We start from the raw sequence: 8,486 nt of genomic DNA on the forward strand, positions 1-8,486 counted from the left end.
CTTTAAAGCACTTTTTGTCAGTTTATGTTGTTTAACTGTATTATAGACTATAAACAAAATAGATGTGACCATCAACACAAAAGGTTCAGACAGTTTTCATGGTGCCATTGAGCTATATTTTTTGTTTCCAAAGAAAATAATTGATTTAACATAATTCACCGAGCTACATACTGAACTCAGAGGGTAGAAACAACGTATCGATTTCATCGCGGGAGTATCAACTGGACACCAGTACACGAGTCCACTTCTACAGACCAGACAACATTTTCCCAGTCATCTGTTCTCCAGTTTTGGTAAGCCCATGCTGACTGTAGCCTCAGTATCCTGTTCTTAGCTGACAGGAGCAGCACCTGGTGTGGTCTTCTGCTGCTGTAGCTCATCTGCTGCAAGGTTTAGAGATGCTCTTCTGAATACTTTGGTTGTAACAAGTCGTCATTTCAGTTATTGTTGCCTTCCTGTCAGCTCAAAGCAGTCTGGGCATTCTCTTCTGACCTCTGGCATCAACAAAGCATTTTTTTACCAGAGAACTGCCACTCACTGGATTTTTTTCCCCCTGACCATTATCTGTAAACCCTAGATAATCCCAGTAGCTCAGCAGTTTCTGAAATACTCAGACCAGCCTATGTGGCACCCACAAATGTGCCTTGTTCAAGTCACTTAAATGACTTTTCTTTCCTATTCTGATGCTCGCTTTTCATTAATGAGCAGTTGATGATGTGTTATTAAGTAACTCCTTGAGTTAAAAGTAACTTTTTGAAAAACTCTGTTATATTTAGAGCATATTTTCAGTGGAATAAGTTGCCTTATGCAATTAGAGAATTGGCTTCTATTCATAATTTTAAAAATCACCTAAAAGCCTATTTAGGCAGTTTTTAATTTATTTGTAAATATTGTAAGAGGGCAATGTCACTTGTAATGGAAATTGTGTATTTTGTTTGAGTGTTTTTTATATTTTTTTAATATTTACATGCTTATATTTTCAGAATTGTAAAACCTTATTGTGGATGTAAGAGCTAAATTACATGGATATTTTGCATCCAATTCATTGTGTAACATTTTATTTGATGGTATTTGATGGTTTGGGCCCCAGGAAGACTAGCAACCAGTGTTGTGGAAGCTAATGGGGTTCCTTCTATATAAACAAATAAACAAATAAACTAATAAAGTTGTGGGCGAGCATATATAAGAGAAAATAAAGGCCTCATTGCATCCCATTAGAGTAGATCTCTCTCTGAGTGCAGTCATGTTTGTGGTTCCAAAGCAGAAAAGGAGTCATAGACTGCATTGAGGACACTGGACTTATGCTGTGGTGATATATAAATGCAACTGAATTAATTGGAATTTTTTATTTTCTATGCAATTATGGGAATCCACCTTGTAACATAAAAATACATTTTCCATGTCCTGATCTTTGACAGTGCACTTTGAAGTGTGGTCAAAATCAAGATAGTACAGTAGTATGGATGTTAATCAAGTGTACATCAAAAATTGAGCGATAACTGTAGACATCAGTTAGGAGTGTGTGACTGCAAACAACACAAGCAAAGTCACAGTTTGATGATGCTCCTTCACAATGATTTGGCTTTTTGCTGGCTCAGCCAATATTAGCACAAAACATTATAAAGATCTATTTATAAAAAGCCAGCCAACTTTCTCATCTATTTTAAGGTCTCTGTGACTCAACTGTTTCGTCATAATCTACCCTAATAGTGTGCATTACAATTTGGGTGCGTAGCCATAAGTATGTAAATATTTATGGTTGACGGGCTGAGATGTCATTGTTGACGGTGTCTCAGAGTTAGAAGCCTACATTCACTGTGGTGTTGCCAAGTGTCATCTACAGTTCGAGCTGCTTTTCAGCCACTGTCATCGAGGAAGGAGTGTCCAGCTTGTCAACAAAAGAAATGCGTCACTGCTCTCATGTGAAACCTGAAAAGTAGGTTTCATGAGTGCATGGTATGTAATTCTAGTCAGTCGAGTCGTATTTTTACCAGAGCAAGTGATTGCTGCATTATGAGCTACATATACTGAAGGCACTTTGATTGAGGTGTCATATTATAGATATTTTTCAAATTAATATTTCCTCATACGTTAAAGTCATTTTTAAAGGTTTACACCAGAGTTTTTTCTGGACTTGTTTTTGGTCTTTTTCTGATTTTTCAATGAAGATAAGATTATTTAACTGAAATTTATAACGACCAAAGTGTTTGTACCTCCAGGTTTCATCTAACACAGGTAGTTTTCTCTCAGCAATGAATTTCAGGTAAGAAAATGAGGTAAGCATTACAACATATGTGTGGAGCTCTTTTCTTTGACTTGAAGATTTTACATTGTATAGACACACTGGTTGCAAATTAGAAGCTGTTGAAAAACAGACATGACATGAGGTGATGTCTGTCGTATCGTTGGCAAAAAGACACATGAGCCTAATTTGAATGTGTGTGAATGGTTTGCTTTTTTATATCCTGTTCCCTGAATGCCTTGTGCATTCTGTAGCGTGTTATGACACTTTGGAGCTAAATTTAAATAAGGAAAAAAGGCATAATTATACTTAGACAAACATAATACAGCCTTACAATATTTATTCCTTTCAAAGATCTTTCATGTGTATCTGCTTCTGTCTTTGATAACAGGATTCTTTACGTATTTTGTTTCTTAAAATGTCTTATCCATATTTTTTTATAAACAGGTTACAACTTCTCACTCACTCTCACTCTTAGTTTATAAATATTGTTAATGAAACTTAATTAATTCACTAACCAGCTTTTGAACAAGATATTTAACATAATGTGAAAAACCTGTCCTGGCAAGCAGGTTTAAGGTGTCACTTTAGTTGTGTTTGTACAGTTTGTGTTGCCGCGGAGAGTGATCATAAAGAGCAAAAGTATTGACGTCCTCGGGTACAGCCAGAAGCACAGCTAAATCATCTGTCATCATCAATCTAGCTGATGATCTTAAAGCTATTCACAAGGAACATAGGGAAGAAAAACGTGACTTAATTCCAATATTTTCTATAACAAATGCATGATTTTCCCTTTTAAAATTATACTTCTTTTTTTTTTTTTTTTAACAACGAATGAAAGAAATGACGAATTGGAGGTGCAGTTGCGCAGTTTGAACGCTTGGTGTCAGTATTGTTCCAAATCAGGCATGCTCTGTGGGATGTAAACACTCGGGTAGGCCGCCGTCTGTCCCAGCTCCGCAGACATTTGTGTACACGTATTACGGCTGCATGGGTTGGACCCAAGAGTCAATGGGAACGAGCTAACTTAACGCTGGCTAGCTTTCAAGTGGAAACCGATCTAGGCTATCTTGGGTAACATATGTACTTGGGTGAACCGTGTGAAAACCTGTCGTTTTCTCATAGTATCAGGACTAGCACACTTTCGTGCATGGGAAGCAGGCGACGTCTGCTGCGTGTGGCTAAAGACGGTTCAAGGTAAATGATGTTCTTGCTATTTTCGGGCTATGTCTAAATACTGGAACGATCAGTAACTCGTAAAATCTTAGTTCTCACCCGTGACTGTTAACGTGAACAATGTGACATTACTTTAAAGTAAAGCAGATTAGCTTTACTTAACTCAAAAACTGCGGTTTAGTATCAGCGTGTATCACGGCTTGTTGGCGCTGTTGCTTGTGTTAAATGTTTGCTGTTGATCTCCAAACTACTTTATAAAGGACTCTGGCTATCGCCTGGAACAAAAAACCCAAACCTAAAAAACACTTCATCCTTTAATAAGCAGTGTATTTATTCTTGCAGGGTAGTGTCTGTTAAAGTCACATTTATTCAACATGTAACCTCCTGTAGTGTTGTCCGAGGCGTCGACTTTAGAGCCTTCTGGAAGACATACAGTGTGCATACTGTTGCATTTGATGCTAGATCTCCATTTCGTCATTTCACAACATCAGCAAGCCATAAAAGGAATCGGGAGCTCGGCGTCTAATGCATCTGTACTCAGCTTACTGCCCGTCCCCTAAAGTGTTTTTGATAGGTAAACAATATTATGTGTGTGTCAGTAGACTAAGCAAAGGATTTAAACTGCTCAGCAGTAGTGTTGGCTGTGTTGCAGCTAAGCATATGCGTCAGTCCAGCTGCAAAGAAGTGACTTGCAAGTTGCAACAGCTCTCAAAGTAGAGATCAAGTGGACTTTTAACCCACCAGAAGTTATTATAACAGGAAGAAACGTCACCAGACTCAATTAAAGTGAATTTCATTCGTACTTTAAATTCCTAAAGCAATTTAAACTGATCTAAATGTATAATATTGCCAGATTAATAACCTAATACAGTGCATTATATTGAGGGATGCGCAGACTGTGTTTTTTTGTTTAATATAGAGTGTGCCAATTCACAAAAGTCATCTTAGGCCTCTATATTTGGTGACGGGAAGACCATGCAATATTAGAGTAAAAACCGTACCGATCACAGATGTCCTATGAGCTTGAAAATGGCGGGGAGGAAGAACTCTGTTAACAGGAAGAATTTACCAGCAGATCCAGACTTAGTGAGGAAGGACTATCTACCTTAACTGTTCAGAGAAGGAGAAAAGAGATGACAAACAAACTATGTGAGAGAGAAGAGAAAAGTTGCTAAATATCGCTATGATTATTTGGCCAGGTGGAAATTGATGTGACACAAAGGATAAATATCAGCTATCAATGTCATTTTATTTGCCAATATGCCAGTATAATAATCGTTTCCTCTACCTGTACTTAGCTCATCATTTCACTGAAATAATCAGTTTCAATACACATTTACCTCAGATTAGAATTTTTTTTTTTTTTTTTGTTGTAGCTTGAGCTAGGGCTGTGCGATATGACCAAAATCTCATATCCCGATATAAAACATCTATCTTCCGATAACGATATAAATCACAAAAAATTTAATATTTTCTGTAAATTCTGTGAATCTCGGGTAGGTGAAGTGTTTCCAGCTGGGCGTCTTGTACCCGGAGTCGAGTGTTTTAACCGATGCATGAAACTACACATTTTTAGACAGGTTGTAACTGCCACCGTTTTCTTTGTGAGTATTTATTACACGGTGTGCTGCGGGGAAAAGCCTGTTCTAATGTTTGAATCTAAGGTTTATTTTTTAGCACCTGACGACTCCTTTTTTTGCTTCTCATCCGTCAATACTGTGCATACTTTTTCACGTGATTCCGTTTATTTTGAAAATTCTCAACAGGATCTTGAGCTTTATTGTGAAAGGTTTATGTGGAAAATAAACAAGCGGACATGCGATGGTTTTACCGTCGTTGTTGCTAACGACAACCCATAAAGCAGGTGCTTGTCTGTCCTTAGTGTGGTTATATTAAATATAAGAGAAAGAGAGAACTTTAAGAAATTAATATAGCCACTACAGTGACCATCAAAACGATGAAAAAAATATGCAAACAGTTTATTTTGCGACACCACGAAACAAACGATAGCGTAAAATGAAACGATAGACGTTTTTATATCGTCATCCGATATATATTTTATATCGAACAGCCCTAGTTTGAGCCACAGTGCATCTGTGAACAACTTTGGCTCATGTGGTGTCAATTGCCAAATTCCCAACAAACACATAACAACTTCTCACTCTTTTTGTATGTCAGTAAGTCAAATCTGTGAACCCAGGGGACATGAAGCTTCAAGAACTTTCCTGTGACCCCCATATTTAAGAGTCCTTGGAGAACATGGATCAAGGAGTTACAATAAATCGTGTGTGACTAAGCGAAGCAGAGGATGATCGTGTTATGTACTCGCCACCTACACTCTATGTATGTGCCTGTGGCTGAACAAGAAAAAAGTACATTTGAATCCATTTTTGGTCATTTTACACAGATTACAGTGGTTTTCTCCCTCAGAGAACTTATCGCCAACAACTAGTACTGAAAACAAAAAGTAACATTTAACTTGTCGTGAGACGAAAAGCCAAGCTGTAATTATTACTGTAAACAATGTGTCAGGTGTGTTTATATTAGCGTGTGGCCCGTGAGAAATCTTATAACTGCAGTACCTAACTGAATGCATCCAGTTAAGCCTGTGATTTCCACCCTGTGGCGCATCAAAGCAAAGATAATACCTACAAATACAATCACCAGTAATGCATTACATTATTTGTGTAGCTCAGAAAGAGAATCCTAAAAGCCACAAATCAGTAATGCTGTCACTTCAGTGTAGTTTCAGTGTTTTGATCCCCCCGGCCACCATTTTCCCCCTTGTGAGTTTTTCTCTTCTTCCCCACAATTTCACTAACTGGTGTTTATGTTATCCTCATTTATTTAATAAGTATGATCAGGCAGATTGGACTTATATTTATATTATATTTAGTGTATATTTATATAAAAAAGCAAGACAAAAAAGCCTTATAGTTAATGTTTTAGATTGGCAATGAATAAACCATCCATTGCTGGAATTTAAGTACTGGTATTATATAAAATGAGCTGCTGCCAGCACATATGATTTCCCACACTACTGTAATGCTAGATTTTTGTGGGCCAAATGTAGCTCTCATTATGTGAGTGCACGTTGAAGAATAGCCTTCAGCAAGACCATTGAAATGCTGATGGTACACTGGGAAAATCTGCACTTGTGTGTGTGAAGTCAAAGGCCTTCCCACCTCAGAGTGTGTGTCTGTGTGTGTTATTATAAGTCAGGCCTGTGTTTTAACACCCTCACAAAGCACATGGACTTTTTTTCTCCTCTGAGATTTGGGTCTCTCATGCTCAGCCAGACAAATTTGATGTAATTCCCCTCCTAGAAATGGGAACACGAAAGCCGAGTGACTTTAAATATCTTCTTGACTGAAACTTCAAGCTTTACATTGAGCTAAGAGAGTTGTCCGTTAGGTGTTGTTCATTTTGAGTAAAGACAGTAAATGCTTCTGCCTTTGTGGTCTTTCTCAGTTCCCCATGAAGTTATTCCCTAACGCCTTCTTCTGGCCTTTCTGTGGGTTTCATTAGCTATGCACACTGCATCTCAGGGCCCCTTTGAGTTCTTTGGCAAACAAAAGAAGCAACAATCTCTGTATCCAGGATTTATAGAGAGGCCTTGCTGCAGTTGGCGTGCCTTGTTGGAAGGAATGTCTCCTAAGGCCACCTGGACATTGGCATCTGTCTAAGCATGTCCTGTCGTGAGATGATTACATTTTAGTTGCTACTCTCAGAATGCTTGTATATCCTGACAGAAACATCTAATATAAAATACACTAGGATTTGTTTTTGAGCTTTACTTTTTTCAGTGATTCTCATTATTAATGAGATTCACAATTTAGCTGGGTTATAGGAATCCTCCAGTGCATGTCAGGAAATAACATGGGTTTTACCCAATGTAAATGGCTGACGATTGTGTGACATCAGCCAGGTTTTACATCAGTTTTGAAAAGGCTAGATGTTCACTTTACACATTTAGTGTATTCTATTTCAGTGATGCACAAAGCTTTGAGTTAAAAGAGACCTCCATGCAAGATAAAACTTAGAGAGGTCCATTTCTCAGGATCAGTTAATGATTCCCTGACAGTTTAAGTTTTCACAAAGAATAAATTTGTTAAGATGTTCTTTTAATAATGTCCATCTTTATGGTAGGTTTTTTTTTTTTTTTTAAATTTGATTCACGTGGCTGTAATTCAAATATTTATCATGATTTTCCAATCAAGGAGCAGTACTGCCAATGCTTTGTTTTGTAATTGAATGAATGAATTGATTGGACTCTAAGCTTCATTTTGCTGATTGTTTGTTTGATTGATTGCTGAAATGGGCTGAGTAAAATCTGACAGACCTTGCACTGCTCACATCAGTTAGTGCTGGTTTTAGTAACTCGTTATATGCAGGTCTCAACAGCTGTTGAAAGTTGTTCTGTGAGTGCTGGACTGACTGGAAAAAGCTTAGTGGTAGATGTAAAGGCCAGTGGTCTTTATGGTCATGCAAACCGTCATTTTTAGTAGGATTTCACAAATCAAATGGAAATGAATTCGTTGATGCACTCATGGTTTAGTTATAGTAAATGGTTAATATTCTACCTGCCTTGTTCTCTGCTCCTCTTTTTAAATAACCCTTCATGTGTTTGTGGGAGTGCGCTCATTGCACAGACCTTTGCTGCTTTTGTCTTGTTTTTCTGCAAGGTTAATGTTACCCTCTGTGTGTTCGGATGTCTTTTTGTTCTCCATCCATGTTGACTTAATGCAGAGACACTGTAGAGCTGCAGAATGAGGATTTGTTTGTTTAGCTCTGTCGTCATATCGCCGATGAAGGTCAGTAAATGTGTCCCCCACGGTGACAGGTCAGCAGCTGGGTGGTGTTATGAAAATAGTAAAGTTGGTGTATCAACTTCCTGTTTCTCTCTGTTCCAGAATAGACTTGGCACAGGCCCCTGTTTATATTAGATGCTACAGTGGGGCAAAAAAGTAATTAGTCAGCCACCGATTGTGCAAGTTCCCCCACCTAAAATGATGACAGAGGTCAGTAATTTGCACCAGAGGTACACTTCAACTGTGAGAGACAGAAT

The 8,486-nt window shown here is 38.0% G+C and overlaps 1 protein-coding gene across 4 annotated transcripts in view; it reads left to right on the forward strand.

The window, feature by feature from the left end:
- Positions 1–2,030: 2,030 nt before the first annotated feature.
- Positions 2,031–8,486, forward strand: part of evi5b (ecotropic viral integration site 5b) — a 47,715-nt gene continuing 41,259 nt past the window's right edge. For 2 of the 4 annotated variants that reach the window (XM_005919804.3, XM_014332870.2), the window contains exon 1: positions 2,294–3,439. The gene's annotated coding sequence lies outside the window, so the exon portion shown is untranslated. Of the gene's footprint in view, positions 2,264–2,293; positions 3,440–8,486 lie in introns of those variants that run through there. The other 2 variants (XM_005919805.3, XM_014332869.2) reach the window with 2 other exon arrangements.

The sequence above is a fragment of the Haplochromis burtoni genome, unplaced genomic scaffold (genome assembly GCF_018398535.1).
Source record: "Haplochromis burtoni strain Fernald_Lab_line unplaced genomic scaffold, NCSU_Asbu1 Contig_13, whole genome shotgun sequence".
Classification (NCBI taxonomy): Eukaryota; Metazoa; Chordata; class Actinopteri; order Cichliformes; family Cichlidae; genus Haplochromis; species Haplochromis burtoni.